The sequence below is a fragment of the Galeopterus variegatus genome, unplaced genomic scaffold (genome assembly GCF_000696425.1).
Source record: "Galeopterus variegatus unplaced genomic scaffold, G_variegatus-3.0.2 Scaffold157, whole genome shotgun sequence".
NCBI lineage: Eukaryota > Metazoa > Chordata > Mammalia > Dermoptera > Cynocephalidae > Galeopterus > Galeopterus variegatus.
In genome coordinates, this window is record NW_007726268.1 from 263,663 (window position 1) to 272,538 (window position 8,876).

General features: G+C 51.3%; 1 pseudogene; it reads right to left on the reverse strand.

Moving 5' to 3' along the window:
- Positions 1-8,876, reverse strand: part of LOC103608932 — a 38,463-nt pseudogene that overhangs the window by 22,617 nt on the left and 6,970 nt on the right.

The window sequence follows — 8,876 nt, forward strand, 5'->3', positions numbered from 1 at the left end:
CGGCGCACTGTAGCAGTGCGCCACCAGGCCGGCCCCCTGAAATGTTTCTAAAGACAAGTTTTCACTGAAAGAATAAGTAAGTTTTTCAAATATCATTTAATTTCTTTTAACAATTTAATCTAGAATGAAGATGGGAAAAGTAGGAAAATATAATACTGAAGAAAGTACCTTCATCTAGTATGGAGAGAGATACAAGTAACAAGTGCTCACCAAAGACCCCAAAAGTACATTGAAAAAAAATGCATTCTGAATATAGGTCTTTTAAATAAATACACATAAAAGAGGCAAAATAGGATCATATGTAATAGCTTAACAGAAGTATTATTTATAAATCTAAAACTATGTAAAACCCAAGAGAATTTCCTTGACAAAAAGACGCTTCAACTTTATTCCAAACTCAACACTCTCTCTCTTTTTTTTTTTTACCTTTTTGTCTTTTTTTTTTACTGACCGGTAACGGGATCGCAACCTTCGGTGTTGCACCCGCACCACGCTCAGCCAGTGAGCGGGAACTGGTCTCCACATGGGATCCAAACTCTCGGCGGGAGTGCCGCCGCGCTCCCAAGTGGCGCACTCTCCAGTGCGCCACCGGGCCGGCCCGACTTATACAACTCTTGACAGATACATCTAGGGGCTGGTTGGTCACACCACCCACCGTCTTCAACAGGGACTTGAAAACCAGGGGGAAGCACATAAGGAAAACCAAAGGAAACGTGGTGATGCCCCCAGTCCATATTTCACAGCCTTCCTTTTCTGCCCAGGAGGCTGGGGGCCTTTCTGCAGAATGGGGGCGGGCAGGTCAGGGCCATTCCTTGGGCCAGACAGATGTGGACTCAAGGGAGGGCAGGTTGGCAAATGGCCTTTCGAAGTTGGGGGATGGTGGTCAATTCAGGGAATGTCTGCTGGTCCAGAGCACTGGGGTAAGGGAGAGTTGGAACCAGGTCCCAACTCCACCATTTAGTAGCTGTGTGACCTTGGGCACACAGCCACTCTGAGCACCTGTCTCCTCCTCTGTAAAATGGTAATAAAAGTGGTATCTGCTTCATCAGGTGATATGAACACTCACCAGTGACAGTGGGGAGAATTTAGCACAGGGTCTGCCATTTTACTGAGGACTTTATTACATGCTCAGTGAGCCTGACAGAACCAGGGCCACACTGTCAGGTGAGCACCTGGCACACTGGGCAGGGCAAGAGTGTCACTGCTCCAGAGGAACGGGGTGAGGAAAGCTTCCACCTGCAGCCTCTGGCCACCATGCCCAGCCTCTCGGACTCCCGCCAGCACTTAATGGTGAAGATGTTTGCTTGTAGGTCCTCCAGACATATCCAGTTAGACAGGCTGAGGGTAGTGTCAGTCCACACCCAGTCTATGACAGCTCTCAGCTCCAGGAGGACAGGCATGAAGCTGAACCTGGAAGCAGAGAGGACCACCAGGAGGCTAGAGGGCACTGGTCCATCCCACGGTCCAGCCCATCCATCCAACCTCTCCAGGCCACGGTATCTCACCCACGCCTTTCCTCCCACTCCACCCCAGCCCTCCCAGCCCACCCACCCCAACCGCCCCAACTGCCACAGCCACCCCATCTATTCTCCATCCTTTCAGCAAATACTCTTACTCTACCACAGACCTGTGTTAAGTATTTAAGATATGTGGGTGAACAAGAGAAACAAAGAATTCTGCATGAGGACACTGACGATAAACAGGTAAACATGTATATAGATCATGGTAAGTGCTACAAAGAAAATAAGAAAGGTGGTGGCAGAGACACTTCAGATTGGGTGATTAGGGACAGTCTTCATGCTGAGACCTGAAGGGAAGGGAGCATGGGACAGAGGCAGCATTGTGGAAATGAGGGACGGGCCATTCTCAGGACCACAGGCCCCAGGTAGAGGTGAAAGAGAACAGGACATGGTCCAGGAGTAGAATGGCTGGAGGGACCCAAGAAGGAAGAGGAAAGAAAGGTGGGGTGAGACATGGCAGGGCCGGACTCCATGGGGTCTCATGGGCCATCCCAGTTCTGCTCACCACCCCACAGCATCGTGGAGCCCTTGCCCAGCATTTGCCCTGGGTGGGCTGTGTGAGCTATCACAGACGCACCTGGAATTGGCTGTCTACTCACCCTCTGAACAAGATGAGGTTGAGAAGTTGAAGATTTTGGTTAGGACATTGCCAAGGATCCGGTTTGTGTGGACAGTCTTGGTCTGATAAGAGGATAGGCCAAAAGAGATGCATTTCACCAGGTACCAGATCTGAGCCACATAGTTGAGATTAAGCCTCCTGCAAATGCCCAGAAAAGTTGATCATTCAGGCCATGATGGGGCAAGTCCCCAACCAGGGCCTTGCAGAGGGGACCAACGCAGCTCCCTGGGCTCATCAGAGGAAAACAAGGGATAGTTATCATTTCAAGAATAATTGTCATTTGTGGAGAAAAGAAGAAAAAAATAAAACCAGCTTTTCCCAAGTGACTCGGTTTGCAGGTGGCCTCTGGGGGACACCTGGACTGCCTTTGCTTTCCTGGAAGGGTGAATTTGTATTCTTCCCTCGTCTATTCACGACAAAGGAGCCAGAGCCACAGCTGCAGGCGCTGGAACCCCACCCTTTCAGGCTGTCTGCTGAGTGGCTGCTGATTTATTATTAAGATAATCCTTAAATCTTCTTCATGGGGCCAACAGAGACCATCTAATCAGGGGAGCCTCAGGAAGCTCTTCACACGCTTCTTGGCAGAACCAGGGAGAGATGGGCCCCTGCCCCGACTCCCTGCAAGGTGGTTAATCTCTCTTCCTGGAGAGAAATTTAGGGGGAGGACCTGGGGTGCACCCGTCTGGGAGGGTTGATGTCCCTGCTGCTCTAGGTCTCCGCTTGGAGCCCCAGGCACAGGTGGCAGGTTGAGGTCACCTTGCATCCCCCTATCTTTTCTTAGCTGGGACCTGAACATCTCGTGTCTCCCCAGCACTTGCCTTCTTGGACCACTTGCCTTCTTGTCAGGAGGGAGCAATGGCGAAGGTGGGCCATGCCAGGGGAGTCCTGGGGGACCCTCACCAGGGGGAAAGTTTATGAAGCCTGATAAATATTCGTCAGCTTATCTACAAAGCTGCTCGGGGCTGCACAGGTAAGTGGGCTGCCGAGCCCTCCCCCGAGCTCCTTGGAATGGCGAGACACTTCCCTCGCAGGTGGGTCTTTTCTATTTTTCTGTCTGAGGATCGGGAGAAAGGAGGGATGACAAGGTGGCAAAGATACCTCACAGTGACCCCTGGCAAGATGAAGAAGAGCCAGATGTGGGTGCCGAGGGCGAGGATGACCTGGAACACGCGCTTCCCCAGCAAGGCTTTCCCAGGTCAAGGGCTGGGTCCACGAGCATCGTGACAAACTGGATGACCACCACCATCACGAATGCTTCAGGTGCCCTGTCCTCTGAGAGACTTGGCAAAATCCACAGCTGAGTATTTCTACCAGGCCGGAAAGGCAGTTGACGCGTGACCCCAGAGAGCCTGCCGTCCCCTGCCTTCCACCGCTGCAGGGGCGTTAGCCTCCTCAGCCTGGACTTCAGGGCCCCTCCATCCCCAGCCTGAGCTTGGGTGCAGCCTCTCATTCCTGCCGGCCCCGCTCCGTTAGTCTCCCTGCACACGGGTCCCTCCCTCTTTCCCTAAAAACCACTGGGGATCCACTGCTTGTTCTCTCTCTGTCTCTGTCCCTATCTGTCTTTCTCTGTCTCTCTTTCTAGCTCTGTCTCTCTCTCTCCTTTGACTTGGCCTTCAAGGACTTGTTCTAAGGTTTCCTGACTCCGGAAAACCCTCCTGACTTTCCTTGCCCTAGGTCCAAGCAGAGCGGACGTCCATTTTGCACCCCAGGACACTGGCTGCATGGCCTGGGACTCTGGGCATCCCCTGGCTTGGGCGTGGTTTGCTGTTCACAAATGCATGTCCTGTTTCTTCCACTGAATTCTCAGTCCCTTGAGGGCGGAGGCTGCCTTTGACACTTCTATGAACCCCAAGACACAGAGCAGGACGTGCTCCCTGAGATCTGTAGCTGGAGGGGAACTTTGCCATTCCCACAGCCACTGCTGCCACTCCACCCCCACCCCCCACCCCCAGCCTCCAAGCACAGACCAGAGCCCAGGGCACTGCAAGGCAGTCTGGTCTCTCCTTCCAGCACCATCCTGGCCGGCAAGCGCCCTCAGGCAAATGCTCTGGTGTGACAACCCAAGCCTTGATGCATTCTCAAAGGAGGCTGGAAGTCCCCGATGGGAGGAGGTGGCGCTGCAGGGCCCCTGAGAACCCCCGACGTCAGCATAGTGAAGGGCCTGTCCTTTGTACCACAGCCCCAGCCCTATTTGTATCTGGCTTTCACCTTAATTAGTAGGCACTTTCCAGAAAAGCAATAAAACAACGGCATAGCAACTCGGACAGGGCACGGAAGACAGGCGCCATTTCGATAATGGAGTCAAGGAATTGCTATTCTAAAAAGAGAGTGACCACTCTCTGCTATTAAGAAAGCCAGGGGCGATGCTATCCTGTCGTCTGCCGGGTTATTAAGGATAACCGATGGCCGCCCCGCCCCCACAGCAAAAGGAAACTGCAGTTCCGTGAATGCCAGTCCTGGGCAGTGGTTCTCAGGAAACCCAAGCTCTGAGCTTGGCCATCTAGGGAGAGATTCATGGGCCCAGGCCTCGCTTGCTTACCCTGAAGGCCCAGTACCCAAAGAGGAAGATGGCAAAGTTGAGCACCTCCACCAGGAACATGAGGGTGGACGTGTCGCACATGGGGCTGGCCTGGGGGTGGGTGAGGTTGCAGAAGAACTGGCAGATGAAGTGGCAGGTCTGGAGGGTCATGTGGAGGGTGCTGAGGACAACATACAAGTTCATTTTCCCTGAACCTATATTTGTAAAGAGCACAGAGGGAAGCCACCCTGGTATTCAGGGACCAAGCATCAGGTGAAGGCCGAGCTTCTTTCTCTCAACACCTGGATTTCCACCTTCATGAGAACTGGTTGCCAAGTCCAGACTTTATAACTCTAACCCAAGCACAAACTCCTGAGGGTCTCACCCAAAGGCAAGACAGATGTGGACTGGGGAAAAGCCTGGTGTGGTCGGATGGGTACCAGCCCCGGGTCCTCGCTGTGAGACACTAAGTAAGTTGCTCTATTTTTTGAGCCTCAGGTTCCTCGCCTGCCAAATGGGGGTGATGAGCCCTAGCTTGCCTATGCCATAGGGTGGCCATGAGGAAAAAATGTTGGAGTAGATGTGTGGCAACTTGGGAATGAGAAACTACAGCGTACATTGTGATTATCTGTGATATACAGGGGTTCTACATATGAGCAACAGAGTGGACAGGTAGCCAGATGGATGGACGGATGGATGGGTGGATGGACGGTTGGGTGTGAATAGATGGGTGGATGGATGGATGGATAGGTGGATGGATGGATGGATGAACAGATGGAAAGAAGGAAGGGAAGATGGTTGGATAAAGAAATGATGGAAGGAAGGAAAACAAGGAAGGATGGGAGAAGGGAAGCATGATGCAAAGATGGTTGGGTGGATGAATGTTTGCAGAGACAGACAAAAGAGGAGACCAAAGTATGAACTGGCAAGTGCTTGGGCAAAAGCAAGGATGAATACATGATCTTCTGTAGTCCTACAGACAGAACAGCAAGAGGGAAAGGATGGGTGCTCTTGGAAGTGCAGACCCGAGTCTAGTAGTTGACTCCCACGTGAGTGTTCCTCCTGCAGCCTGGCTGCAGCCACCGCCCCCAGGATGTGTGTGCTCAGGTGGAGCACATGGCTCCATAGCAACCACATAGCCTTGTATGTCCATGCCAGCCCTACCTGCAGCCAGGGGTGTGTCAGTGAGAAGCAGGGAAGTCTCCCACCCCATGGCTTCCTCTCTCCCGTTGCTCCTGCGTGAGGGTCCCTCTGTCACCTTTTAATGCCCAGCTTCTTGGCTTTCTACAGTTTTTTCTTCAGCGTCCTTTTGTTGACTTGCTTTTGGCTGAACAGGAGTTTCCTGAGTAGGCTCCATCTCTTCCTGGATCCTGAGTCTTGGGGACCCCCTGGCAAGGCACAATGACCTAGGCCCTCCCCTTGACCTTTTCTTTCAGGAATTATTTTAGCTGGGATCACCCTGCCCCTTCCTCCAGCTGGTTCTCACCCCACCCCCAGGCTGGGAGGGAGGAAACCAGCACCGTGTGGTTCCTGCCAACTTCTGGGCTCAGGCTGGGGGCTTGTTATGTTGTGTCCCCTGATCCCAAGATTGGGGGGGTCTGGAACCCCAGGCCGTAGAGAGGAAAGCCTGGTGGGGTGGGGAGCCAGCAGGGAGGCCTGGATGCTGGGTGAGAAGGAAGTATGTGGTGGGTCTGGGAATAATGACAACAGCCCAGGGACTTGGGGATCCCAGTAGCCTACAATTTGCCAGACTCTGCCACTGGTTTGAGAGTAATGGGAGGCTCCTCCTTGGGCCTGATCTTGGGGGGCTAGGGCTCAGGCTATGTGAGATGTAACCTCCCCCTGCACCCCGCCTCCCAGCTCCCCTCCAGAGTGCCCAACGTGGGCCAGCAATTGCAAAGGCAGCTCCTGGGGGTGGGGTCTCAGCTTGGGTGGTGTCAGACCCTGGGGAAGCTTAGCTGGGAAGAGGAATGCTTAAAACCAAATGATCTTAACTTCACTGAAAAGAAAGCACACTTGAACAGGGAGCAAGGCCACAACAACAGAGGGCTGAATCAGAAACTAGAAATTTAATTGTCAGTCTCTGCCATGGTGATGTCCCCCGCCAAGGAGGAGGCTCCAGCAGCAACAGGAAGTCTCAGTTTTCTCATCTGGGAAATGGGGATGGTGACTCTGGCCTTGGCCAATCCCCTCTCACTTCAATTAAAAATAAGGAGCTAGCAAATGATGTCTCAGAGGGAATTGAACCAAATTTCATAATCTCCCTGCTTTGGGGGTTGTAGCTCGGCGGTGGAGTGGTGGGAAAACAACATGAGAAGCTGTAGGAGATCACAGAGGACATAACCATCCTTTTCGATCCCAATTATGTTTGGCAGAGAAAATAGCTTTTCCCCACTGATGCCAGCATATCGTTTTGTGGTCCAGGGAAAGAATCCAAACTGCAAAAAATATTTGATCATGACAGTGGCCTAAAGAAGGGAAAGAGAAAGAGACAGGTGAAGTCATTGCGAACGGTCTGATGAGCACAGGCACGTGCCCATGCATGCACGTGTGCACACATGCAGGCACGCACTCCTAAAACAAGTCAGTGCCCGGGAAAGCACGTTGTATATGCTAATGTGCTTCAAAAATGTAAGGGATTGTCTGGTCATCAGCAGGGGTTAGAGATTAAAAGGAAATAAAAAACCAGAAGCCACAGTGAATACATAAGCTGGCCCCATGTGACGCTGCTGAAGGCTGGTCAGCCTTTTTTAATTTCTTTGAGCTATTACTCCCTTTTTAATTTTCCTGACATTTGTTGCCTGCTAAATCAATTTGATGCATGGCAGGCAGATTAAGATGGCTCTCCCTGCCCACCCCCTCTCACAGGCGAGTCGCTGTAGTGATTTTAGAGATTGTCTTTTTATGCTGAAAATGCTCCAAAATGGCTTTGTTTCCTTTGGCAAGAGGAAAAGGTCACCCAAAGTTCCCGTCCTTTTAATGCTGATAGATTATCAAACCTCAGGGAGAGTGGCAGTTTTCTGAGCTAAGGAAGTGAATGGGTGGATACTTGATGTTATACAGTTTCTTTAATGCTATTTTTGGGTGCTACCCCAGGAGAGAGAACTGCTTCTGTTCCACAAACTTCTGAAAGTATGAGTTCTTCAGTCAGATAAACAGCCTGAGCCTAGAGGGGACCCCCTCAGGGGCCAGCGGCTGATGCTTCTGTTTGGAAGCCCATTAACGTGGGGGTGGGAGGACATGGAAAGTCACCTCCAGCCCCTGGGGAGTGGGCAGAGCGTGCCCACTGTGTATCTGTCGTCAGTCATACTGACAGCCGTTGACAGAGTTGACTGACAGAGAACATCCCTGCTTAATGTGGAAGAAAAGGTCAGGAGTTGGGCTCTCATGTTAAATCCCACCTTGGGCCCAATGCCCTCTTAGTTTCCTTGTTTGTAAAATTACAGGGTCAGTCTAGATGATCTTGAAGGCACTTTCCAATTTGACCCCATCTAATTCTATTTCGAAACTAGTCAATTGGAACTGAGGTAAGAATACTAGTGTGAAATCCATAACCATCTACACTGTGGAGAACCCAGCTTGACTTCAGGACTCCAGACAAGGTATTTGGCAGACATGCACACCGGTGTCTGCAATTCTCTGTAAAGCACCCAGTATTTGATATGTCACTGTGCCCTACAGATAGTAGCAGGAGCTTCAAAGGCTCGGGGCAAGAAGCACAGGTGAGTTTCACCCTGAGAATCAATGTGTATTCAGTAGGAGCTGGGAATGACTGAGCTGTCATGGGAGGAGGGCCTGGGTGGATTAGTAATAACTGCCATGACTGGGAAGAAGCCACACGTATGCTAATGAGTGTTTTCCTTTCCTGGCATAGAGGAATTGTCATAAACATGGAGATAGGAGAGGTGGACTCCAGTCAGTGACACAGGTCCTGTGCCTCTCTCTCTGCGATCAGGGACCAGGCCTATCCCGCCTTCCAGACACCCTCTCCAGAGGGCCCTGTGGGATGAAGGATAGGAAGGGAGATGGGACCATGTTGACTTTTTAGACCAAGACCCCCAAGTGTGTGATATTATTAACTAAAAGTGAAATTATAGGAATACATTTAGGGGAATCACTTTTTATTATACTTAACTATAAGCCATCAATCAAAATAGACCTGTTTCATTTGCAATTAGGAGGATCTACCTGTACACATAAGATATACCAGGGACTTTAA